At 51.0% G+C, this 26,566-nt stretch overlaps 1 long non-coding RNA gene across 1 annotated transcript; it reads right to left on the bottom strand.

Annotated features, from left to right (window-relative positions):
- Positions 1 to 2,109: 2,109 nt before the first annotated feature.
- LOC122541980 (uncharacterized) lies at positions 2,110 to 22,964 on the bottom strand. Its single transcript, XR_006309733.2, has 3 exons — positions 22,901 to 22,964; positions 18,896 to 19,009; positions 2,110 to 2,474 (listed from the first exon to the last, which is right to left on the bottom strand). It is a non-coding gene; the product is annotated as an uncharacterized LOC122541980 (long non-coding RNA).
- Between the last annotated feature and the right edge of the window lie 3,602 nt (positions 22,965 to 26,566).

Raw genomic sequence — 26,566 nt, 5'->3', positions numbered from 1 at the left:
TAGTTTTAGACTAATGGCAATCACACCCCTCTCCCAACCCCCAGCCTGTTTCCTATTCTCACTAAGAACTATTTCCAATTCTTGGCGTTTTCCAGGTCTCAGTCTGTGCAGCATATGATCAAATCGCTTCTGAAAATCAATGCAAGTAATGCCTATTGATCCTCTGTTCACCACCTCTGTGACTGCACAAATTGCCTGTCGCATTTCTTACATTGCAACAATGAATTCTTAATTCAAAGCCTTGCCTGGCCTCTCAAGGTGATATTGAATGATCCTGCGACACTACTTTGAAGAAGAGCACGGGAAGACTTCCCAATTACTGAGAGAAGAATTAGCCCTTTGTGAACATAACCAGAGCAGCTGACTAGATCATTATCACTTTACTGTCTGTGAGCCAGCCGTGTGCTATATCTCCTGCACTGCGACAATGGCTAATTTGGATGGCCAGCAATTAGGAAAGGTGCGAAACAAATGCCAGGCGTAGATTAATTTTTTTTTGAATAAGGGTAGGTTTAGGGGCCTTGTGGCATAGTGGTAATGTCTTTACCTCTGGACCAGGAGGAGATCCTAGGATCTTCAGTAAGGCATTCGACAAGGTTCCCCATGGGAGACTGATTAGCAAGGTTCGATCTCACGGAATACAGGGAGAACTCGCCTTTTGGATACAGAACTGGCTCAAAGGTAGAAGACAGAGGGTGGTGGTGGAGGGTTGTTATTCAGACTGAAGGCCTGTGACCAGTGGAGTGCCACAAGGATTGGTGCTGGGTCCTCTACTTTTTGTCATTTACATAAATGATTTGGATGCGAACATAAGAGGTACAGTTAGTAAGTTTACAGATGACACCAAAATTGGAGGTGTAGTGGACAGTGAAGAGGGTTACCTCAGATTACAACAGGATCTGGACCAGATGGGCCAATGGGCTGAGAAGTGGCAGATGGAGTTTAATTCAGATAAATGCAAGGTGCTGCATTTTGGGAAAACAAATTTTAGCAGGACTTCTACACTTAATGGTAAGGTCCTAGGGAGTATTGCTGAACAAAGAGACCTTGTAGTGCAGGTTCATAGCTTCTTGAAAGTGGGGTTGCAGGTAGATAGGATAGTGAAGAAGGCATTTGGTATGCTTTCCTTTATTGGTCAGAATATTGAGTACAGGAGTTGGGAGGTCATGTTACAGCTGTACAGGACATTGGTTAGGCCACTGTTGGGATATTGTGTGCGATTCTGGTCTCCTTCCTATTGGAAAGATGTTGTGAAACTTGAAAGGCTTCAGAAAAGATTTACAAGGATGTTGCCAGGGTTGGAGGATTTGAGCTACAGGGAGAGGCTGAACAGGCTGGGGCTGTTTTCCCTGGAGCGTTGGAGGCTGAGGGGTAACCTTTTAGAGGTTTACAAAATTATGAGGGGCATGGATAGGATAAATAGCCAAGATCTTTTCCCCAGGGTTGGGGGAGACCAGAACTAGAGGGTATAGGTTTAAGGTGAGAGCGGAAAGATATAAAAGAGACCTATGGGACAACCTTTTCACACAGAGGGTGGTACGTGTATGGAATGAGCTGCCAGAGGATGTGGTGGAGGCTGGTACAATTGCAACATTTAAGAGGCATTTGGATGGGTATATGCATAGGAAGGGTTTGGAGGGATATGGACCGGGTGCTGGCAGGTGGGACTAGATTGGGTTGGGATATCTGGTCGGTATGGACGGGCTGGACCGAAGGGTCTGTTTCCGTGCTGTACATCTCTATAGATCCCACCTCCTCCAGAGGTGTGTAATAACATCTCTGAACAGGTTGGTGAGAGAATATCTGTAACTGGAAGGTTTGATTTGGTGATGGAAAAAAAAACAATCAGTTGCATAGTGAAGCACTTCTGGGTATATAACTGGAAGGCTAAGAGCTCTGTCGATGCAGTGGTGGTGTCCTTACTTCTGGACTAGGTGACCCGTGTTCAGCTCCCAACTTGATGTACCAAAACATATTTGGACAGATTGATTTAAACATAATATCAGAACATGATTCAGCTTTGTTGTCATTGCATTGCCCTTAACAGTCTTTGCATATAAACTAATGAATGAGAAAACACACAGAATTCATTGTTATTTTTAATTCACTCACAGGATGAGGGCATCACTGGCTAAGCCAGCATCTATTGCACATCCCTAAGTGCCCAGAGGGCAGTTAAGAGTCAACCACAACGCTGTGGGTCTGGAGTCACATGTAGGCTCAGATCCGGTAAAGATGGCAGATTTCCTTCCCTGAAGTACCTTAGTGATCCAGATGGGTTTCTCCTGACAGTGGCTTCATGGTCATCATTAGAACCTTAATTCCAGGTTCTTTTCATTGAATTCAAATTTCCACCATCTGCCATGATGGGATTTAAACCCAGACCCCGAATGTTAGCTGAGTCTCTGCATTAGCAAGACCATTACCTCTTCATCATGGTGGTAAAAGCGCCATTCAATTTGGTGTAATAACTTCTGCAAATAGGTGAGAAAAAGAGCAAGGTTTGTGGTATAACTCCACAGAGGCCGGTATCCCATCACCGAGTCACCCTTCATTTCCACATGGTGAGTCCTTGACACTGATCCAGCTCTCTCAGAACTTTTAAATGCTGTAATTGCATCAGTCTCATTCACTTTAGAACATATTACTGAACTATTCTGACTTTTCTTAACCAGCTTGTCTTTCTGAATTGTACTTTTTGTGATAAGAACCCCTACAGTGGGGAAACGGGCCATTCAGCCCAACAACATTCTGCACCATCTCTCTGAACAGCATCCCATCCAGGCTCACCCCTCGCTAACCCTGCATTCCCCATAGCTACACATCCCTGTGACACTATAGGCAGTTTAGCATGGCTGCAAATCTTTGGAGTGGGGGTGGAAACCGGAGCAAATCCGCACAGACATGGGGAGAATGCGCAAACTCCACACAGACAGACACCTGAATCTCGAGTCGAACCCGGGTCCCTGGCCAGTGTGAGGCAGCAGTGCTAACCACTGAGCCACAGTGCTGCCCCAATGACTGAGGATTGGAGCAACTTTTGAACTGATATTGAAACTTTTCTCCTGCTCTCTCTTGTCTTGTCCCTTCTATTTTTATTTCTAAATGCAATTAGACGATTTCTGAGTCTCTTACACTCTCTGCCATCCCTGTGGATTTTATCCAATATGTTGCCAATTTCCATTGGCTATTTCTCACGATATGCTGGGTTGGAGTTATCTGTGTGTGAACATTGCTTTGCAATTTCAATCTGTGATCCATCGCAGAATGTTTTATTTACATTGATCTTTATATTTCTCAACTTTACTAATCTGTAGCTATCCCTGCTCTGTTATAGAATATCCAACTTTAACACTACTGTATTTTTTAATAGCTCACATCAATACAGAAATGACACTAATTTCTATGCGTATCACAGGTTTTTGTCAGAGTGTTTTTAGATGTCTGCTCCATTCTTCGACTGCTGCCCTACAACAACCTGCATTGGTTTTATTTGCCTCTTTGTCCATTCCCAGCCTTCATTAATCACCCACAGTCAGCATCAATAACAAACAGGCTCACATAATCGCAGTCAGAGAGATGTACAGCATGGAAACAGACCCTTCGGTCCAATCCCTCCATGCCGACCAGATATCCCAACCCAATCTAGTCCCACCTGCCAGCACCCGGCCCATATCCCTCTAAACCCTTCCTATTTCATATACCCATCCAGATACCTTTTAAATGTTGCAATTGTACCAGCCTCCACCATTTCCTCTGGCAGTTCATTCCACACACATACCACCCTCTGCGTGAAAACGTTGCCCCTCAGGTATCGTTTATATCTTTCCCCTCAGGTATCGTTTATATCTTTCCCCTCTCACCCTAAACCTATGCCCTCTAGTTCTGGACTCCCCCACCCCAGGGAGAAGACTTTGTCTATTTATCCTAGCCATGCCTTTCATGAAGTTATAAACCTCTATTTATTGATCATCAGCCTCCGATGCTCGAGGGAAAACAGCCTCCCCCTGTAGCTCAAATCCTCCAACCCTGGCAACATCCTTGTAAATCTTTCCTGAACCCTTTCAAGTTTCACAACATCCTTCCGATAGGAAGGAGACCAGAATTGCACGCAATATTCCAAAAGTGGCCTAACCAATGTCCTGTACAGCAGCAACATGACCTCCCAACTCCTGTACTCAATACTCTGACCAATAAAGGAAAGCATACCAAACACCTTCTTCACTATCCTATCTACCTGCGACTCAGGACAATTGAGCACTAGACATTAGAAGCAAATTTAGGGGCAGCACAGTGGTTCAGCGGTTCAGCACTATTGCCTCACAGCGCCAGGGACGTGGGTTCGATTCCACCCTCGGATGACTATCAGTGTGGAGTTTGCATGTTCTCCCTGTGCCTGCATGGGTTTCCTCTGAGTGTTCTGGTTTCCTCCCACGATCCAAAGCTGTGCAGCTGAGATGAACTGGCCATGCTAAATTGTCCCATCATGTGCAGGCTAGGTGGGGTTAGCCATGGGAAATGCAGGGTTACAGAGATTGGGTCAGATCTTCTTCAAAAGACTCAATGGGCTGAATGGCCTGCTTCCACACTGTAGGGATTTGATGAAAATATTCATTAAGGACTCAGTCTGTGACCCTCTGCTAAATGATAGCTATAATCAAGAGCTATTCACATTAAATGCTTGTCTAGCCAGCGGTATCTGATTCTGAAGAATTAATTACAAAAGATATAAATCTACTCTTAATGAGCCAAGCTCCTATTCTCTGAATTTAATTTTCTTGCAGTGTTTATAACTTTGTTGTCACCCCTTTCACCACTTCACCTTTAATTTTAACCCTGCTTTTTGACCTCCTTGTTCTCTTCATGGTCCATTTTTGGGCTTTCCGATAAATTGATCCTCATGTTCGTTACTTTTTCTCTCTGACAGCGTCTGTGGGTTGTCTGAAGCGGCTGCGAACCAATTCTCGAGGGTATGCCTTCTTCACTCTGGAACTACTTGAGTACTTTCCCTGTCATTTTTCATTGCTGCTCATGGGTGAAACTCTTCAACAGAAGACCAAAGGTTGAACAACATTAGGTTGAATTTATATCCAGCCCTATAACTGGATGTAGGTTTGCTCACTGAGCTGGAAGGTTCATTTTCAGACGTTTCGTCACCATTCTAGATAACATCTTCAGTGAGCCTCCGGATGAAGCCGAACCTTCCAGCTCAGCGAGCAAACCTACATTTAGAACCTGAACCTGAGATACAAATCATCTCAAAACTTGCTAGCCCTACAACTCTTTGAGATTTCTGTTCTCCTCCAATTCTGGCCTCCTGCGGATCTCAGATTTGTTGTTGATCCTGTGTAGGTGCAGGGCCTTCAGCTCCCTGAGTCAGGAATGGTGGATATTCCTCCTCAGTGCATAAACATCGTGACCTTCCTCCTTAAGCTCTTTTCCCCATAAACCTTCCGAGAGCAAGCTTTTGGTCGCCTGTCATAATATCCCCTTACATGGCCTGGTGCCTCACCTTGCTTGATAAGAATGTTGTGAGGGGCCCTGTGATTATTTGCTATGGTAAAAGTGCTAATTAAGTGCACGTTCTGATTGCCACAGGGTGGCAAGGTGGCTCAGTGATTAGCACTGCTGCCTCACAGCACCAGAGTCCCTGGTTCAATTCCAGCCTCGGGTGAATGTCTGTGTGGAGTTTGCACATTCTCCCCGTGTCTGTGTGGGTTTCCTCCAGGTGCTCCGGTTTCCTCCCACAATCCAAAGCGGGTTGGGTAAATTGGCCATGCTAAATCGCCCATAGTATTAGGCTCATTAGCCAGGAGTAAAGAGAGGGTACGGGTTTCCCTTTGCAGGGTCGGTGTTGGGCCGAAGGGCCAGTTTCCATACTGTAGGGAATCTGAAATATGTTTGGCTTTGCACACTGAAGTGTGTTACAGGGACTGAGTTGCCAATCCTGGTTAGTATATCTCTGGGACGTACTTTTCGATTTTATTCACACACAGGATGAGGCCCTCACTGGCCAGGCCAGTGAACCTCGGCAAGATGGCGGCAGAGTAGGACAATCCAGCCACAGCTCCACAGCTCTGCTCCTTCTTTGTCCTTCTCTTTTTTTGTTTTCTCAAGTGTTTTAATTTTTAAACTCCCCCGGAAGGGAATGGAGGAGGGGGCTCTCAGAGCAGAGGCCATTGCTGGCGAGTCCTGCTGGTGAGTCCCAGAGGAGAGTGACAGATGGGAGGCTAGCGCAGGCAGGACAGTCCTGGACCAGAGACCAGTGTGGGGAGGCAACTCACAGACTGGAGACAATCGCTGGCGAGTCTCAGAGGTGAGTCCCAGATGAGAGGCTGGTGTGGGAGCTGAGTCCAGGAGACGGGATGCAGGCCAGAGGTAAGCATGGGGAGGCGAGTGCCAGACTGGAGGCCGGTGTAGGGAGGCAAGGTTTAGTCTGGAGGCCGGTGTAGGAAGGCAAGTCCCAGACTGGAGGCCGGTGAAGGGAGGCAAGGATTACTCTGGATGCCGGTGTAGGAAGGTGAGTTCCAGACTGGAGGCCGGTGTAGGAAGGCGAGTCCCAGACTGGAGGCCGGTGTAGGAAGGTGAATCCCAGACTGGAGGCCGGTGTAGGAAGGCAAGTCCTAGACTGGAGGCCTGTGTAGGAAGGCGAGACTCAGACTGAAGGCTGGTGTAGGAAGGCGAGACTCAGACTGAAGGCTGGTGTAGGAAGGCGAGACTCAGACTGAAGGCCGGTGTAGGAAGGTGAGTCCCAGACTGAAGGCCGGTGTAGGAAGGCCAGTCCCAGACTGGAGGCCTCTGTAGGAAGGCAAGGACTGGTCTGGAGGCCGGTGTAGAAAGGCGAGTCCCAGACTGGAAGCCTGTGTAGTGAAGCGAGTCCCAGACTGGACGCCTGTGTAGGGAGGCAAGGAATGGTCTGGAGGCCGGTGTAGGAAGGCATGTCAGACTGGAGGCCGGTGTAGGAAGGTGAGTCCGAGATTGGAGGCCAGTGCAGGAAGGTGAGTCCCAGACTGGAGGCCGGGGTAGGAAGGTCAGTCCCAGACTGGAGGCCAGTGTAGGATGGCGAGTACCAGGCTGGATGCCTGTGTAGGGACTTGAATCTCAGACTGGAGGCCGGTGTAGGAAGGGGAGTTCCAGACTGGAGGCCGGTGTAGAAAGGCGAGTCCCAGACTGGAGGCCGGTGTAGGAAGGTGAGTCCCAGACTGGAGGCCTGTGGAGGAAGGTGAGTCCCAGACTGGAGGCCGGTGTAGGAAGGTGAATCCCAGACTGGAGGCCGGTGTAGGAAGGTGAGTCCCAGACTGGAGGCCGGTATAGGGAGGCGAGTCCCAGACTGGAGGCCTGTGGAGGAAGGTGAATCCCAGACTGGAGGCTGGTGTAGGAAGGCGAGTCCCAGACTGGAGGCCGGTGTAGGAAGGTGAATCCCAGACAGGAGGCCGGTGTAGGAAGGCGATTCCAGACTGGAGGCCGGTGTAGGAAGGTGAATCCCAGACTGGAGGCCGGTGTAGGAAGGTGAGTCCCAGACTGGAGGCCGGTGTAGGGAGGCGAGTCCCAGACTGGAGGCCTGTGGAGGAAGGTGAATCCCAGACTGGAGGCTGGTGTAGGAAGGCGATTCCAGACTGGAGGCCGGTGTAGGAAGGCGATTCCAGACTGGAGGCCGGTGTAGGAAGGCGATTCCAGACTGGAGGCCGGTGTAGGAAGGCGATTCCAGACTGGAGGCCGATGTAGGAAGGCGATTCCAGACTGGAGGCCGGTGTAGGAAGGCGATTCCAGACTGGAGGCCGGTGTAGGAAGGCGAGACTCAGACTGGAGGCCGGTGTAGGAAGGTGAATCCCAGATTGGAGGCCGGTGTAGGAAGGCGATTCCACACTGGAGGACGGTGTAGGGACTTGAGTCTCAGACGAGAGGCCGGTGTAGGAAGGTGAATCCCAGACTGGAGGCCGGTGTAGGAAGGTGAATCCCAGACTGGAGGCCGGTATAGGGAGGCGAGTCCCAGACTGGAGGCCTGTGGAGGAAGGTGAATCCCAGACTGGAGGCTGGTGTAGGAAGGCGAGTCCCAGACTGGAGGCCGGTGTCGGAAGGCGAGACTCAGACTGGAGGCCGGTGTAGGAAGGTGAATCCCAGACTGGAGGCCGGTGTAGGAAGGCGAGTCCCAGACTGGAGGCCGGTGTAGGAAGGCGAGTCCCAGACTGGAGGCCGGTGTAGGAAGGCGATTCCAGACTGGAGGCCGGTGTTGGAAGGCGAGACTCAGACTGGAGGCCGGTGTAGGAAGGTGAATCCCAGACTGGAGGCCGGTGTAGGAAGGCGAGTCCCAGACTGGAGGCCGGTGTAGGAAGGTGAATCCCAGACTGGAGGCCGGTGTAGGAAGGCGAGTCCCAGACTGGAGGCCGGTGTAGGAAGGTGAATCCCAGACTGGAGGCCGGTGTAGGAAGGCGATTCCAGACTGGAGGCCGGTGTAGGAAGGCGATTCCAGACTGGAGGCTGGTGTAGGAAGGTGAATCCCAGATTGGAGGCCGGTGTAGGAAGGCGATTCCACACTGGAGGCCGGTGTAGGGGCTTGAGTCTCAGATGAGAGGCCGGTGTAGGAAGGCGAGTCCCAAACTGGAGGCCGGTGTAGGAAGGCGAGTCCCAGACAGGAGGCCGGTGTAGGAAGGTGAGTCCCAGAATGGAAGCCGGTGTAGGAAGGCGAGTCCCAGAATGGAGGCCGGTGTAGGAAGGTGAGTCCCAGACTGGAGGCCGGTATAGGGAGGCGAGTCCCAGACTGGAGGCCTGTGGAGGAAGGCAAGGACTGATCTGGAGGCCGGTGTAGAAAAGTGAGTCTCAGATTGTAGGCTGGTGTAGGAAGGTGAGTCCCAGACTGGAGGCCGGTGTAGGAAGGTGTGTCCCAGACTGGAGGCCGGTGTAGGAAGGCGAGACTCAGGCTGAAGGCTGGTGTACGAAGGCGAGTCCCAGACTGGAGGCCTGTGTAGGGAAGCGAGTCCCAGACTGGACGGCTGTGTTGGGAGGCAAGGAATGGTCTGAAGGCTGGTGTAGGAAGGCGTGTCCCAGACTGGAAACCGTTGTAGGAAGGTGAGTCCCAGACTGGAGGCCGGCATAGGAAGGTGAGTCCCAGACTGGAGGCCGGTGTAGGAAGGCGAGTCCCAGACTGGAGCCTTGTGTAGGAAGGTGAGTACCAGGCTGGAGGCCTGTGTAGGGACTTGAATCTCAGACTGGAGGCCGGTGTAGGAAGGGGAGTTCCAGACTGGAGGCCTGTGTAGGAAGGTGAGTCTCTGACTGGAGGCCAGTGTAGGAAGGTGAGTACCAGACTGTAGGTCGGTGCAGGAAGGCGAGACTCAGACTGGAGGCCGGTGTCGGAAGGCGAGTCCCAGACTGGAGGCCGGTGTAGGAAGGCGAGTACCAGACTGGAGGCCGGTGTAGGAAGGCGATTCCAGACTGGAGGCCGGTGTTGGAAGGCGAGACTCAGACTGGAGGCCGGTGTAGGAAGGTGAATCCCAGACTGGAGGCCGGTGTAGGAAGGCGAGTCCCAGACTGGAGGCCGGTGTAGGAAGGTGAATCCCAGACTGGAGGCCGGTGTAGGAAGGCGAGTCCCAGACTGGAGGCCGGTGTAGGAAGGTGAATCCCAGACTGGAGGCCGGTGTAGGAAGGCGATTCCAGACTGGAGGCCGGTGTAGGAAGGCGATTCCAGACTGGAGGCTGGTGTAGGAAGGTGAATCCCAGATTGGAGGCCGGTGTAGGAAGGCGATTCCACACTGGAGGCCGGTGTAGGGGCTTGAGTCTCAGATGAGAGGCCGGTGTAGGAAGGCGAGTCCCAAACTGGAGGCCGGTGTAGGAAGGCGAGTCCCAGACAGGAGGCCGGTGTAGGAAGGTGAGTCCCAGAATGGAAGCCGGTGTAGGAAGGCGAGTCCCAGAATGGAGGCCGGTGTAGGAAGGTGAGTCCCAGACTGGAGGCCGGTATAGGGAGGCGAGTCCCAGACTGGAGGCCTGTGGAGGAAGGCAAGGACTGATCTGGAGGCCGGTGTAGAAAAGTGAGTCTCAGATTGTAGGTTGGTGTAGGAAGGTGAGTCCCAGACTGGAGGCCGGTGTAGGAAGGTGTGTCCCAGACTGGAGGCCGGTGTAGGAAGGCGAGACTCAGGCTGAAGGCTGGTGTACGAAGGCGAGTCCCAGACTGGAGGCCTGTGTAGGGAAGCGAGTCCCAGACTGGACGGCTGTGTTGGGAGGCAAGGAATGGTCTGAAGGCTGGTGTAGGAAGGCGTGTCCCAGACTGGAAACCGTTGTAGGAAGGTGAGTCCCAGACTGGAGGCCGGCATAGGAAGGTGAGTCCCAGACTGGAGGCCGGTGTAGGAAGGCGAGTTCCAGACTGGAGGCCTGTGTAGGAAGGTGAGTACCAGGCTGGAGGCCTGTGTAGGGACTTGAATCTCAGACTGGAGGCCGGTGTAGGAAGGGGAGTTCCAGACTGGAGGCCTGTGTAGGAAGGTGAGTCTCTGACTGGAGGCCAGTGTAGGAAGGTGAGTACCAGACTGTAGGTCGGTGCAGGAAGGCGAGACTCAGACTGGTGGCCGGTGTGGGAAGGTGAGTACCAGACTGGAGGCCGGTGTAGGAAGGCGAGTATCAGACTGGAGGCCGGTGTAGGAAGGTGAGTCTCTGACTGGAGGCCGGTGTAGGAAGGCGAGTACCAGACTGTAGGTCGGTGTAGGAAGGTGAGTCTCTGACTGGAGGCCGGTGTAGGAAGGCGAGTACCAGACTGGAGGCCGATGTAGGAAGGCGAGTCTCAGACTGGAGGCCAGTGTGGGAAGGCGAGTTCCAGACTGGAGGCTGATGTAGGAAGGCGAGTCTCAGACTGGAGGCCGGTGTGGGAAGGCGAGTTCCAGACTGGAGGCCGATGTAGGGAGGCGAGTCTCAGACTGGAGGCCGGTGTGGGAAGGCGAGTCCCAGACTGGAGGCCGATGTAGGGAGGCGAGTCTCAGACCGGAGGCCGGTGCGGGGAAACGAGTCACAGACTAGAGGCCGGTGTAGGAAGGTGTTTCTCAGACTGGAGGCCACTGTAGGAAGGCAAGTTTCAGACGAGAGGCCGGTGTAGGAAGGCGAGTCCCAGACTGGAGGTCGGTGTAGGAAGGCGAGTACCAGTCTGGAGGCCTGTGTAGGCACTTGAATCTCAGACTGGAGACTGATGTAGGAAGGCGGGTCTCAGACTGTAGGCCGGTGTAGGAAGGTGAGACTCAGACTGAAGGCCTGTGTAGGAAGACGAGTCCCAGACTGCAGGCATGTGTAGGAAGGCGAGTCCCAGACTGGAGGCCTGTGTAGGAAGGCAAGTCCCAGACTGGAGGCCTGTGTAGGAAGGCGAGTCCCAGACTGGAGGCCGATGTAGGGAGGCGAGTCTCAGACTGGAGGCCGGTGCGGGGAAACGAGTCACAGACTAGAGGCCGGTGTAGGAAGGTGTTTCTCAGACTGGAGGCCGCTGTAGGAAGGCAAGTTTCAGACGAGAGGCCGGTGTAGGAAGGCGAGTCCCAGACTGGAGGTCGGTGTAGGAAGGCGAGTACCAGTCTGGAGGCCTGTGTAGGCACTTGAATCTCAGACTGGAGACTGATGTAGGAAGGCGGGTCTCAGACTGTAGGCCGGTGTAGGAAGGTGAGACTCAGACTGAAGGCCTGTGTAGGAAGACGAGTCCCAGACTGCAGGCATGTGTAGGAAGGCGAGTCCCAGACTGGAGGCCTGTGTAGGAAGGCAAGTCCCAGACTGGAGGCCTGTGTAGGAAGGCGAGTCCCAGACTGGAGGCCGATGTAGGGAGGCGAGTCTCAGACTGGAGGCCGGTGCGGGGAAACGAGTCACAGACTAGAGGCCGGTGTAGGAAGGTGTTTCTCAGACTGGAGGCCGCTGTAGGAAGGCAAGTTTCAGACGAGAGGCCGGTGTAGGAAGGCGAGTCCCAGACTGGAGGTCGGTGTAGGAAGGCGAGTACCAGTCTGGAGGCCTGTGTAGGCACTTGAATCTCAGACTGGAGACTGATGTAGGAAGGCGGGTCTCAGACTGTAGGCCGGTGTAGGAAGGTGAGACTCAGACTGAAGGCCTGTGTAGGAAGACGAGTCCCAGACTGCAGGCATGCGTAGGAAGGCGAGTCCCAGACTGGAGGCCTGTGTAGGAAGGCAAGTCCCAGACTGGAGGCCTGTGTAGGAAGGCGAGTCCCAGACTGGAGGCCTGTGTAGGAAGGCAAGTCCCAGACTGGAGGCCTGTGTAGGAAGGCGAGTCCCAGACTGGAGGCCGGTATGGGAAGGTGAGTCTCAGAGTCCAGGCCGATGGAGGGAGGCAAGACCCAGATTGGAGGCTGGTGTAGGATGGGGCGTCTCAGACTGGAGGCCGGTGTAGGAAGGCAAGTCCCAGACTGGAGGCTGGTGTCGGAATGTGAGTCTCAGACTGGAGGCCTGTCTAGGAAGGCAAGTCCCAGACTGGAGGCCGGTGTAGGAAGGACAGTACCAGACTGGAGACCTGTGTAGGAAGGTGAGTCCCAGACTTGAGGCCGGTGTAGGAAGGCGAATCTCAGATTGGATTCTGCTGGGGGGAGGTGAGTCCCAGACTGGAGGCCGGTGTAGGAAGGCGGGTCCCAGACTGAAGGCCGGTGTAGGAAGGCGAGTCCCAGACTGGAGGCCGGTATAGGGAGGCGAGTCCCAGACTGGAGGCCTGTGGAGGAAGGCAAGGACTGATCTGGAGGCCGGTGTAGAAAAGTGAGTCTCAGATTGTAGGCTGGTGTAGGAAGGTGAGTCCCAGACTGGAGGCCGGTGTAGGAAGGCGAGTCCCAGACTGGAGGCCGGTGTAGGAAGGCGAGTCCCAGACTGGAGGCCGGTGTAGGAAGGCGATTCCAGACTGGAGGCCGGTGTTGGAAGGCGAGACTCAGACTGGAGGCCGGTGTAGGAAGGTGAATCCCAGACTGGAGGCCGGTGTAGGAAGGCGAGTCCCAGACTGGAGGCCGGTGTAGGAAGGTGAATCCCAGACTGGAGGCCGGTGTAGGAAGGCGAGTCCCAGACTGGAGGCCGGTGTAGGAAGGTGAATCCCAGACTGGAGGCCGGTGTAGGAAGGCGATTCCAGACTGGAGGCCGGTGTAGGAAGGCGATTCCAGACTGGAGGCTGGTGTAGGAAGGTGAATCCCAGATTGGAGGCCGGTGTAGGAAGGCGATTCCACACTGGAGGCCGGTGTAGGGGCTTGAGTCTCAGATGAGAGGCCGGTGTAGGAAGGCGAGTCCCAAACTGGAGGCCGGTGTAGGAAGGCGAGTCCCAGACAGGAGGCCGGTGTAGGAAGGTGAGTCCCAGAATGGAAGCCGGTGTAGGAAGGCGAGTCCCAGAATGGAGGCCGGTGTAGGAAGGTGAGTCCCAGACTGGAGGCCGGTATAGGGAGGCGAGTCCCAGACTGGAGGCCTGTGGAGGAAGGCAAGGACTGATCTGGAGGCCGGTGTAGAAAAGTGAGTCTCAGATTGTAGGCTGGTGTAGGAAGGTGAGTCCCAGACTGGAGGCCGGTGTAGGAAGGTGTGTCCCAGACTGGAGGCCGGTGTAGGAAGGCGAGACTCAGGCTGAAGGCTGGTGTACGAAGGCGAGTCCCAGACTGGAGGCCTGTGTAGGGAAGCGAGTCCCAGACTGGACGGCTGTGTTGGGAGGCAAGGAATGGTCTGAAGGCTGGTGTAGGAAGGCGTGTCCCAGACTGGAAACCGTTGTAGGAAGGTGAGTCCCAGACTGGAGGCCGGCATAGGAAGGTGAGTCCCAGACTGGAGGCCGGTGTAGGAAGGCGAGTCCCAGACTGGAGGCCTGTGTAGGAAGGTGAGTACCAGGCTGGAGGCCTGTGTAGGGACTTGAATCTCAGACTGGAGGCCGGTGTAGGAAGGGGAGTTCCAGACTGGAGGCCTGTGTAGGAAGGTGAGTCTCTGACTGGAGGCCAGTGTAGGAAGGTGAGTACCAGACTGTAGGTCGGTGCAGGAAGGCGAGACTCAGACTGGTGGCCGGTGTGGGAAGGCGAGTCCCAGACTGGAGGCTGGTGTAGGAAGGTGAGTCTCTGACTGGAGGCCGGTGTAGGAAGGCGAGTACCAGACTGTAGGTCGGTGTAGGAAGGTGAGTCTCTGACTGGAGGCCAGTGGAGGAAGGCGAGTACCAGACTGGAGGCCGATGTAGGAAGGCGAGTCTCAGACTGGAGGCCAGTGTGGGAAGGCGAGTTCCAGACTGGAGGCTGATGTAGGAAGGCGAGTCTCAGACTGGAGGCCGGTGTGGGAAGGCGAGTTCCAGACTGGAGGCCGATGTAGGGAGGCGAGTCTCAGACTGGAGGCCGGTGTGGGAAGGCGAGTCCCAGACTGGAGGCCGATGTAGGGAGGCGAGTCTCAGACCGGAGGCCGGTGCGGGGAAACGAGTCACAGACTAGAGGCCGGTGTAGGAAGGTGTTTCTCAGACTGGAGGCCACTGTAGGAAGGCAAGTTTCAGACGAGAGGCCGGTGTAGGAAGGCGAGTCCCAGTCTGGAGGCCTGTGTAGGCACTTGAATCTCAGACTGGAGACTGATGTAGGAAGGCGGGTCTCAGACTGTAGGCCGGTGTAGGAAGGTGAGACTCAGACTGAAGGCCTGTGTAGGAAGACGAGTCCCAGACTGCAGGCATGTGTAGGAAGGCGAGTCCCAGACTGGAGGCCTGTGTAGGAAGGCAAGTCCCAGACTGGAGGCCTGTGTAGGAAGGCGAGTCCCAGACTGGAGGCCGATGTAGGGAGGCGAGTCTCAGACTGGAGGCCGGTGCGGGGAAACGAGTCACAGACTAGAGGCCGGTGTAGGAAGGTGTTTCTCAGACTGGAGGCCGCTGTAGGAAGGCAAGTTTCAGACGAGAGGCCGGTGTAGGAAGGCGAGTCCCAGACTGGAGGTCGGTGTAGGAAGGCGAGTACCAGTCTGGAGGCCTGTGTAGGCACTTGAATCTCAGACTGGAGACTGATGTAGGAAGGCGGGTCTCAGACTGTAGGCCGGTGTAGGAAGGTGAGACTCAGACTGAAGGCCTGTGTAGGAAGACGAGTCCCAGACTGCAGGCATGCGTAGGAAGGCGAGTCCCAGACTGGAGGCCTGTGTAGGAAGGCAAGTCCCAGACTGGAGGCCTGTGTAGGAAGGCGAGTCCCAGACTGGAGGCCTGTGTAGGAAGGCAAGTCCCAGACTGGAGGCCTGTGTAGGAAGGCGAGTCCCAGACTGGAGGCCGGTATGGGAAGGTGAGTCTCAGAGTCCAGGCCGATGGAGGGAGGCAAGACCCAGATTGGAGGCTGGTGTAGGATGGGGCGTCTCAGACTGGAGGCCGGTGTAGGAAGGCAAGTCCCAGACTGGAGGCTGGTGTCGGAATGTGAGTCTCAGACTGGAGGCCTGTCTAGGAAGGCAAGTCCCAGACTGGAGGCCGGTGTAGGAAGGACAGTACCAGACTGGAGACCTGTGTAGGAAGGTGAGTCCCAGACTTGAGGCCGGTGTAGGAAGGCGAATCTCAGATTGGATTCTGCTGGGGGGAGGTGAGTCCCAGACTGGAGGCCGGTGTAGGAAGGCGGGTCCCAGACTGGAGGCTGGTGTAGGAAGGCGAGTCCCAGACTGTAGGCCGGTGTAGGAAGGCGAGTCCCAGACTGGAGGCCGGTGTAGGAAGGTGAGTCCCAGACTGGAGGCCGGTGTAGGAAGGCGAGTCCCAGACTGGAGGCCGGTGTAGGAAGGCGAGTCCCAGACTGGAGGCCGGTGTAGGAAGGCAAGTCCCAGACTGGAGGCCGGTGTAGGAAGGCGAGTCCCAGACTGGAGGCCGGTATAGGAAGTTGAGTCCCAGACTGGAGGCCGGTGTAGGAAGGCAAGTCCCAGACTGGAGGCCGGTGTAGGAAGGTGAGTCCCCGACTGGACGCCGGTGTAGGAAGGCGAGTCCCAGACTGGAGGCCGGTATAGGAAGGCGAATCCCAGACTGGAGGCCGGTGTAGGAAGGCGAGTCCCAGACTTGAGGCCGGTGTAGGAAGGCGAATCTCAGATTGGATTCTGCTGGGTGGAGGTGAGTCCCAGACTGGAGGCCGGTGTAGGAAGGCGAGTCCCAGACTGGAGGCCGGTGTAGGAAGGCGAGTCCCAGACTGGAGGCCGGTGTAGGAAGGCGAGTCCCAGACTGGAGGCCGCTGTAGGAAGGCGAGTCCCAGACTGTAGGCCGGTGTAGGAAGGCGAGTCCCAGACTGGAGGCCGGTGTCGGAAGTTGAGTCCCAGACTGGAGGCTGGTATAGGAAGGCGAGTCCCAGACTGGAGGCCGGTGTAGGAAGGCAAGTCCCAGACTGGAGGCCGGTATAGGAAGGCGAGTCCCAGACTGTAGGCCGGTGTAGGAAGGCGAGTCCCAGACTGGAGGCCGGTGTCGGAAGTTGAGTCCCAGACTGGAGGCCGGTGTAGGAAGGCAAGTCCCAGACTGGAGGCCGGTGTAGGAAGGTGAGTCCCAGACTGGACGCCGGTGTAGGGACTTGTGTCTCAGACTGGAGGCCGGTGTAGGGAGGCACGTCCCAGACTGGAGGCCGGTGTAGGGACTTGTGTCTCAGACTGGAGGCTGGTGGGGGGAGGCAAGGTCCTTATGGACTGTAGACCGGTGTGAGGTGGTGAGGCCTTTGTGGACTGCAGGTGAGGCATCGAGTTTTGAAGCCTGGTAAACTGACAGTCTGGAGGCTGGGTTCTGGCACTGACTTGTAGAAAAGGACTGTAATTCGATTAATTGTTAAAAACTTTTTATTCTTATGCTAGACATTTATTTATTACTCTTTCAATTCTATACCAAATATTTACTATCTGTACCAAGGTATTCTGTACCTAAGATGGTGCCATAAGCAGTAACATTGTAAACTTTTCACTAAATCTCATTCTATTCATTGTCCTTCCTTCATAGGGCACTTACCAGTCTGGAGTCACATATAGGCCAGACCAGGTAAGAATGGTAATTTCCTTCCCTAAAGGGTGTCAGTGAAACAGATGGGATGTTCCTCCCATAGCAGGATTTGAACCCAGATCCCAATTTCATAACCTAGGTCACTGGATTAACAGTCCAGCGATAACACCACTCATCTGTTGCTTCTCCTTAAATCAGATTCATTAGACGAGCTCCTGAGCCTGACTGTTATGTGCTTACTGTTGGCTGATGGACATGGTATCCCTCCTTCCTAATTAGAATAGCTTCTGGATCCCTCTCACTTGGGTCGGTTTCTTTAAGAAAATATATTGTTGCTATCCAATGATACCCTTCAAAGGAAGTCCACTGATTGAATCCTGGATGGAGAGGCTTGTCTGAGGAAAGAATTTGAGTAGAAAATGGGCCTATACTCTTTGGGCTTCAACATATGAACACATGGAAGAGATGCATAAAAAGTTTGTAAGAGTGGTTCCAGGGAAGAGAAGCTTCAATTTTGTGGATAGATTGGGGAGATTCTCTTTGAAAGGTAGAAAGCTGAGAGGAAGATTTATAGATGTATTCAATATCGTGAGTCATTCAGCACGGAAACAGACTCTTTGGTTCAACTTGTCCATCCTGACCAAGTTTCCCAAACTAAACTAGTTACACTAGCCTGTGTTTGGCCCATATCCCTCTAAACCTTTCCTATTCATGTACTTTTCCAAATGTCTTTTAAATGTTGTAACTGTACCTGCATCTATCATTTCCTCTGGCAGTTCATTCTACATACGGCCCACTTTCTGTGTGAGAATGTTGCCCCTCAGGTCCCTTTTAAATCATTTCCCCTCTCACCTTTACAATATGCCCCCGAGTTTTGAACTCCCCCCACACTGTAGAAAAGACCTTTGCTATTCGCCTTATCCATGCCCCTCATGGTTTTATAAACCTCTATAAAGTCACCCCAGCCTCTGACACTCCAGTGAAAACAGTCCCAGCCTATCCAGCCTCCCCTTGTAACCCTCTAGTCCTGGCAACAACCTGGAAAATCTTTCCTGAACCCTCCCCAGTTCATAATACATTGAAAACTATGTTGTAAGCAGATGGGGAGAAACTGTCCCCATCTGTATAAAGATAGAGGATGGGAGGGCACAGATGTTAAATGATTGGCAGAAGTAAGAAATGTAAGGAAAAAGAAACTTTTTTCACACAAGTGGTTCAGGTCTGGAATGCAGTACCTGGACATGTAGTGGAGGCAGGTTGAAGTGAGGCATTGAGATGATTGTTGGAGTAGGAAAATGTGCAATGGAAAAGATGGAAAATTGGCAATAGAATCATAGAATCCCTGCGGTTTGGAAGCAGGCCATTCAGCCCATTGAGTCCATATCAAACCTCTCAACAGCATCCCACCGAGACCCATCCCCCTACCCAATCCTTGTAACTCTGCATTCCCCATGGTTCACCCACCTAGCCTGCACATCCCTGGATACTATGGGGTAATTTCCCATGGCCAATCCACTAACCTGCACATCTTTGGACTGTGGGAGGACACTGGAGCACCCAGGGAAAAACCCACGCAGACACGGGGAGAACAAAGATGCTCTGTTGGACAGCAAGTGCAGACTTGATGGCAACTGGTCTCCTTCTGGAACTTTTTGCGATTGTGTCATTTAAGCAGAATGACAGGGGACTGTCATCAAAGCATGAAAGATTCCGTGAGCCTTTGCAAGACTAAACGCTGAGGAGCTGTGTCTTTGCATCTGACTGTCTGCTGCATGCACCCTTCAAAGAAGGAGACGATCATTTAAGACTCTAACGAGGAGACATTCTGCATACAAAGAAGGTTTTGCCTTAACGAACAGTGGATGGTTGGTGAACATATTCAAGATGTTGCCTTTGTGAATTAAGCAATATGTGGATCAACAGTTGAGGGGTGAGGTTCCCTTGATTGTCTCAGCTAATGAGAAGGACAATTTGACCTGTTTCTGTACCTGCCTCTTAAGTTCGTCTTGCTAGTTTTGTGGAGACTTACCCGAAAATGAATGTGTCAAATTTGCCATCAGTTCACTTCTGCTGAAGTTGGCAGGAGATGACATCTTTTTAATAAGCTGCATCTGGTCCCTGGTTGGCATTTCACAAGCAACGTCTGTGCATAACGGGGAATTATAACAAAAAAGGTCATTAACTTCAAAGGCAGTTACCATCCTTCCTATCATTGTGACCAGTGTACCAGTGTGTGACATTTCATGCCTGTGTACATGCTGATTAAACTGTCATTTACAATACACAAGAGCTCCTTATACTCCCTCCTGTCGTCCCAGAAACACTTAGACTTCATCAGGCACTCAGAGATCACACTTTCAAATAATTTATCTTGTAGGTGACCTCAATTAACTTCTTCTCTTTTCAGAGCATCAGCTGTCTTCTCTCTCCCCACCTTCTGTGGCGATCGTCAGTGTTTATTAGAATGAAAAGCGAGGCTATTGTGACGAGTTTAGAAGTGGAATCTCACCGGTGTGGTATTATAAGGTCAGAAAGTTAAATGCTGGAACTAAGATTGGAAGTCAATGTTGTTATCATGCAAATGTTAAGAACATGAGGTCCTATGTCCCAAGTACATTGAATCAGTCACCATGAATGTGTTTGGTGGATTTCTGAACTAAGGGACATGGTGTATGGGATATAGTTTATATCTCCTCACCTAAGGAAGGATTTACTTTGCAAAGTGATACCGCAGTGGGGTAAGACCTCTACTTGAAGTCTTCCTGCTGAAGATAGATGGGGGTCCACTGTATTAACAGACCCTCCTGGTGCCTCAATGCATGTATGTGTCAGAGATTACATTCCCCACAGTGTGGAAACAGGCCCTTCAGCCCAACCAGTCCACACCGACTCTCCGAAGAGTAACCCACCCATTTCCCCTCTGACTAGTGCACTTAACACTATGGCAATTTAGCACGGCCAATTCATCTGGCTTGCACATCTTTCGACTGTGGGAGGAAACCGGAGCACACGGAGGAAACCCACGCAGACACGGGGAGAACGTGCAAACTCCACACAGACAGTTGCCCGAGGCTGGAATCAAATCTGGGATCCTGGTGCTGTGAGGCAGCAGTGCTAACCATTGAGCCACCATGCCACCTTTGTTTTTTTTTGGATAGAGTCAAACTCCCATGTTTGTTTGTATCCATAAGATGCTACTGTACTGAACGGAACTGCGCTTGTGACTATGTATACATACAGATATATTTTTTAGAAATAACTTATATTTTTGAAATAAAAGAAAGATAAAGTTTCACCAGAATATTGAGGAGAAATTGAGCAGAACTGGATCTGTATTCTCCAGAGTTTAGAAGAACGAGAGGTGATCACTTTGAAAATAAAACTCTGCAGGGCCTAACAGGGTGGATAGAAGAAGGATGTTTCCCCGGGGCTTGAGGGGATTTGAATTAGGGGACACAGTCTCAGAACAAGAGGCAGGCTATTTGGCATTAAGGTGAGGAGGAACTTTCCCACCTAATTAGATTAGAATACATTACAGTGTGGAAACAGGCCCTTCGGCCCAACAAGTCCACACCGACCCACCGAAGCGCAACCCACCCATACCCCTACATTTACCCCTTACCTAACACTATGGGCAATTTAGCGTGGCCAATTCACCTGACCTGCACATCTTTGGACTGTGGGAGGAAACCGGAGCACCCGGAGGAAACCCACGCAGACACGGGGAGAACGTGCAGACTCCACACAGTTAGTCGCCTGAAGCGGGAATTGAACCCGGGTCTCAGGCGCTGTGAGGCAGCAGTACTAACCACTGTGCCACCGTGCCACCCACTAATGATGGTTAGTGTATGGGATTTTCTACCCCCAGAAGGCCATGGAGGTTCAGTCACTGAATACGTTCATGGACTCATCACAGAATCCTCACAGTGTGAAAACAGGTCATTCAGCCCATCTAGTCCACGGTGACCCTCCAAAGAGCATCCCAGACTCAGCCTGTAACCCTGTATCTCCCAGGGCTAATCTACCAAACCTGCAAGACTTTCAGATGACAGGACAAGCAGTTGGTAAACATACAGAGCTCTCAGTTTTATGTTTAGGAGAATTGACTACACCAGCAAGGATGTGATGTTAAGCTTGTAGCAGACCTGGATGCAGGTTTGCTCGCTGAGCTGGAAGGTTCATTTCCAGACGTTTCATCACCCTACTAGGTAACATCTTCAGTGGGCCTCCGGACGGCTTTGTCCAGCTTCAAGCCAGCTTTGCCTGAGGCCCACTGAAGGTGTTACCTAGTAGGGTGACGAAACGTCTGGAAATGAACCTTCCAGCTCAGCGAGCAAACATACATCCAGAACCTCAACCTGAGCTACAAATCTTCTCAAAACTTGTAGAAGACCTTTTTAGACCTCTATTGTGTACAGATGTGGACCTCACAGTATAGGAAAGATGTGAATACATTGGAGACGGTGCAGAAATGATTTATAAGAATTGTTCCAGGAATGAGACTTTTCGGTTATGATGATAGATTGAAATGATTGGGACTGTTCTCCTTGGAGAGAAGAAGGTTGTGTTGCAATTTGATAGATGGCCTCAACCTCCTGAGTGGTTTAGATAGAGCAGATAGGGAGAAACTGTTCCCACCTGTAAAAGGAGCAAGAATGAGAGGGCATAGATTTCCTAGAATCCCTACACTGTGGAAGCAGGCCATTCGGCCCATCAAGTCACACCAACCCTCCAAAGAGCATCCCACATAATCCACTTAGCCTGCACATCCCTGGACAATTTAGCATGACCAATCCGGCCTAACCTGCACATCTTTGGATTGTGGGAGGAAACCCACGCAGACACGGGGAGAATGTGCAAACTCCACACAGACAGTCACCCAAGGCTGGGATCAAGCCCGGGTCCTTGGCAGAGTGAGGCAGCAGTGCTAACCACTGAGCCACATGCCAAACTCACACAGAAAGTCCTGGTGTAATACTGTTCACTGAATACTTGCTTGTTAAATCACTTCTTCCAAATTACTCCTTTACTTTTACTTTCTCCAAAGCCAGTCACGTGACCCTCCATTCCGGGCCCATATTTAGTTTGCAGCCCTTCCTCCAGTCCCAGGACACTGGCAAACCAGGAACTGTAAATATATTTCTTACTTTAAAAACGGAAGGCTGGCTGTGACTCTGGATGAATGCAGTATTTAAAACTGTGGTGGCTCTGTAACTCAAGCAGGGGGCGTGGCCATGTGACGTCCCCATTTTGAACTCGGAAGAGTGCGGGGCGTGGCTATGTGACGTCCCCGTCTCGCACCCGGAAGAGTGCGGACTGGTCACGTGACGTCCCGTTTCGCGCCCCGGAAAGGTGCGGACGGGTCACGTGATGTCCCGTTTCGCGCCCCGGAAGAGGGCGGGCGATCACGTGACGTCCCGTTTCGCGCCTCGGAAGTGGGTCGAGGAGGCCGCGTGATGCCCCATTTCGCGGGCAAAAGAAGGTCACGTGGGGTCGGACATCTAGGAATGCGAGGAGGCGGGGAATGGAGTCAGACTAACACCCAATCAGAAGATAATTCTACCTCAGTGTTTATATGATGTTTTTTATTGTATGTATGACGTTTTTTATTGTATAAAATACTGGGGCAGGGACAAAACGAGGTCTTTTTCTTTTTGAACTGGCATACTTTTGTAGTTTGTCAGGGACAAAGAGGTTTAGACCCAGAGCTCTGAATGCTTTGTTCACTTACTGTGTAAAATAAATTAAGAGTGTGAGACCGAATATCTTCTCCTATTGCTTCATTTAAAAGAACACGCAGGACTTGGCTCACACATAGAAGAAAGTAAGTTTGTAGATTGAGCCAAAGTCCAACAGAACCTGAAGTGGTTGGATGCCTCACCTTTAACCCGGTTTCTAGGTTTAACTCTGGATGATGATGTCACACAGCCCTTCTTCTGTCAGCCTCCCACTCACAAGATTACAGACATCCGGGTCAATCACTCGGTTTCTCTTTCTGGCGTGTTCTTCGTACCTTTTCACCTTCGACCCTTACCTGCCATGTGAGTCGGCTCTGACCACCTCAAGTCTGTCGGTAATGGGCTGCAGGTTTAGTGCTGTTCCTGCAATGGGACACGGGGAACATCCAGCACTCAGGAGCAACAGCGGCAGATGGCAAAAACCCTCATTGAGATGAAGAAGTCTGAACTGATAGGACAAAGTGGCAATTGACTGGAGGATTTCACATAGCAGGGGAGGGCAGCTCAAATGATTCCTGAACTTTGTTTGAACTCTGAGATTAAACTGCAGCACTCCACTCCAATTCTCCCATCTGTATTTCTTCAAATTACATTTATTAGAATGTCAATGAAAATGGTACTAATGACAGTTGAAATCCACACTGAAATTATCCTTAATAAAAGCTATAATAAGCTATTGGAAAGTCACCACGACAGACTAATATTGTCACTCTATTCTCATCAAGGGTATAATAAGGGAATTATATTGCACTGGAAGACTAAATTGAAATGATAGAGCATCGTGCACTGTTGCTAATGGGTTTGTTTAGTTATTGTTTGCCTATAATTTAAAAAAATAGCTTTAATAATGAACTGGGATGTTGCAATGGTGTAAGATCACTTAGGAAATGTAAAAGGGCCATTTTATGCACTTGAGTCTTCAGAGGTGTTAAGTGTCACTGGAAAATTAATTAATCAGTCGCCCCTATTTAATTGTCTAGGCGAGAGGTTAGCAATCTTAAACATTGTAGTCCATGCTGTGACAGTGCTTCCACAATGATACTGGAGAGGAAACTCCAGCTCTGTGACCCGCTAATAATAAAGGAATGGTGATATATTTCTGAGATCCGTTGATTAGCTCTAGGGGCCATTTTCAGTCAAGGTAGCATCATGGAGGACGTTAAACTACTCAAGATAAAACTCATTCAGAATACCTTTCTGAAAGGTCCATCAGGTACTGTATGTTTCAATTTCCCTCCTCTTGAACCTAGTTAAGTTGAGTTAAAGTTAAGAGAAAGATGAAGCTTTCCACATAAGGTTCTGTCTCTGCAAATAGAAAATGTCCTTTATTGTTCTGATCATGAAATATTCACTGGGGATGCTTTTGTACTGTTCTATTCTCCTCATCTTTTCCTGCTCCTTTTTAAAAAATCTTATAACTTTTTTTTTGCTGTCTGCATTTTATTAAATCAAATGATTTGACACCAGAGGGGAGGCCATTCATCATATCATGGATTTGTTAGCCGTTTGGCAAATGTAATAACCAGGTCCTGTTCCCCTGTTTTTTTAAGCTCCCAATATTTGAAACTGAACTGGGCCAGCCACATAAACCCTGGGGCTATGAGATCAGGGCTGGAAATTCTGTACTGAGTAACTCATCTCTGCACTCACAATAAATACTGAGGCAATGAGAGCAGATCAGAGGCTGAGAATTCTGCAGCAAGTAACTCATCTCTGATCTTCACACAAAGCCTGTTGACCATCGACAAGGCAAAGTCAAGAGCACAATGATTTACTTTCTATTTGTTGAATGAGGACACACCCTCCATCACTGATGTACAGTAAACCACACTCAAGAGTGTGGTGCTGGAAAAACACAGCAGATCCGAGGGGCAGGAGAGTCGACGTTTCGGGCATAAGCCCTTCCGCAGTGTGTATCATTGACAAGGTTCCTCTTAACAGCTTACCTAGGCCTGTTCACTGGATCCGTAAATGTAAGGCCAGGTTTGCAGAGTATGGGAGTATGATTATTGGCAAACATCTCTACTAGATACACATTACCATGACTTGAAGCTACGGTAGGTTCAAAGTTCTGGAATTCCCTTCCTAAAAGCTCTTTGGGCGCACCAACACTACAAGGACTGCAGCAGTTCAAGAGGTGCTCAGCTTAACCTAATCCTAGCCCAAATCCAAAACCCAACGCTAACCTTAACCCTGACTCAACTCTGACCTTCACTCTCAGCCTAACCCTTACCCCAACCCTAACCCTAACTCTAACCCTAATCCTCACCCGAGCATAACCCTTAACCCGAACCCAAAACCTAAACCTACCTCTAACCTTCACCTTAGCCCTAACGCTAATCCTGATCCTAAACCTAACCCTGACCCTAAACTTGACTCTGACTGATGCTGACCTTGACCCAGAACCTAACTCTAACCCTGACCCTAACTCTTATCCTGACCTTACCCCAAACCCTATCTCTTACCCTGACCCTAACCCTGACCCTAACCCTGACCCTGGTCCAAACCCTATTGTTGTTTTGCAAGGAGCAATTAGGAATGGGCAATAAATGCTGGTGTAGTCAGTGAAACCCCCAGCCTATGAATGAATAAAACTACCTCTTCTTTTATCAAATATTTATTTGCTTCCCTTTTCTGGCAGTAACAGCATCTATTCTCATTATTGCATCTGGAAGAGCTTTCTAAAACTGTGTCCTTCTCGGTTCGACTAAAATTATAACTTGAGTGTAAAGCTCTAATTTAACCAATTGTTGAAGAATTGGTCCTCAAGTCGGTTCAGTTTCTTTCGCTTCAAATTTTGGTGTCATCTGATCCTCTCCCAGGATTCCTACCCACCTCCCACGGACCAACATATTCTATAAGAGCAAAAGGTATTGGAGCAGAAATTAGGCCATTCAGCCCACTGCTCTGCCATTCAATCATGGCTGATATCTTTCTCAGCCTCATTCTCCTGCCTTCTCCCCTTCCATCTGACAGTTGAAGATTGCATTCAGATCCATGTGGAGAAAATATTTGTTTTTTTACATTATTGTTCAGACACCCAAAAACATTGCAATTATTGAAAGGATTTCTTAAAAAAGGGTGTGGACATTGCTATGTAGGCCAGCATTTCATAGAATCTTAACCGTGTGGGAGCAGACCATTCGGCCCATCGATGTTCACACCGATCCTGTGAAGAGCATCTCACCCAGATCCACCCCCCCATCCTATCCCTGCAACCCTGCATTGCCCATGGCTAATCCACCTAGCTTGCTCATCCCTGGAGACTATGGGGCAATTTCCCATGGCTAATCCACCTAAGCTGCACATCTTCGGACTGTGGGAGGAAACCGGAGCACCCGGGGGAAACCCACGCAGACACGAGGGAGAATGTGCAAACTCCACACAGACAGTCGCCCCGAGGCTGGAATTGAACCTGGGTCCTGGACACTTTAAGACAGCAGTGCTAACCACTAATTTATTGACCAGAGGGCAGTTAAGAGTCAAACACATTGCTGTGTGAGTCTGGAGTCACATGAAGGCCTGACCACGTTGGGATAGCAGTTTCCTTCCCTTTAAGTCATAAGTGGCTGAGATGGGTTTTTCCCAACAATGGCTTCATGATCATCATTAGGTTCTTAATTTCTAGAGTTTTGTTGCATTCCAATTCCATTAACATATGTAGAACACTACAGTGACTTGGACTACAGTGAATATTACAGCCAGCACATTGAATTGGATGCCATTTACCACCCCCTGAGAAAAAGAACAGGAAATGACACCAGCACAGGAAATGATGTCACCACAGGAAATGACATCACCGACCAAGGAAACCCAAACATATAAATAGAAAGCGGGCTAGACCACCAGTGCTTCATCTGGAGGCTCACTGAAGATGTTACCTAGTATGGCGACGAAACATCTGAAACTGACCTTCCAGCTCAGCGAGCAAACCTACATCCAGAATATTACAGTACATGGGT

Source organism: Chiloscyllium plagiosum, unplaced genomic scaffold, assembly GCF_037043375.1.
Source record: "Chiloscyllium plagiosum isolate Xiang-an unplaced genomic scaffold, Cpla_swu_hap1 HiC_scaffold_33, whole genome shotgun sequence".
Taxonomy (NCBI): domain Eukaryota; kingdom Metazoa; phylum Chordata; class Chondrichthyes; order Orectolobiformes; family Hemiscylliidae; genus Chiloscyllium; species Chiloscyllium plagiosum.
This window is presented reverse-complemented; position numbering and strand designations above follow the sequence as displayed.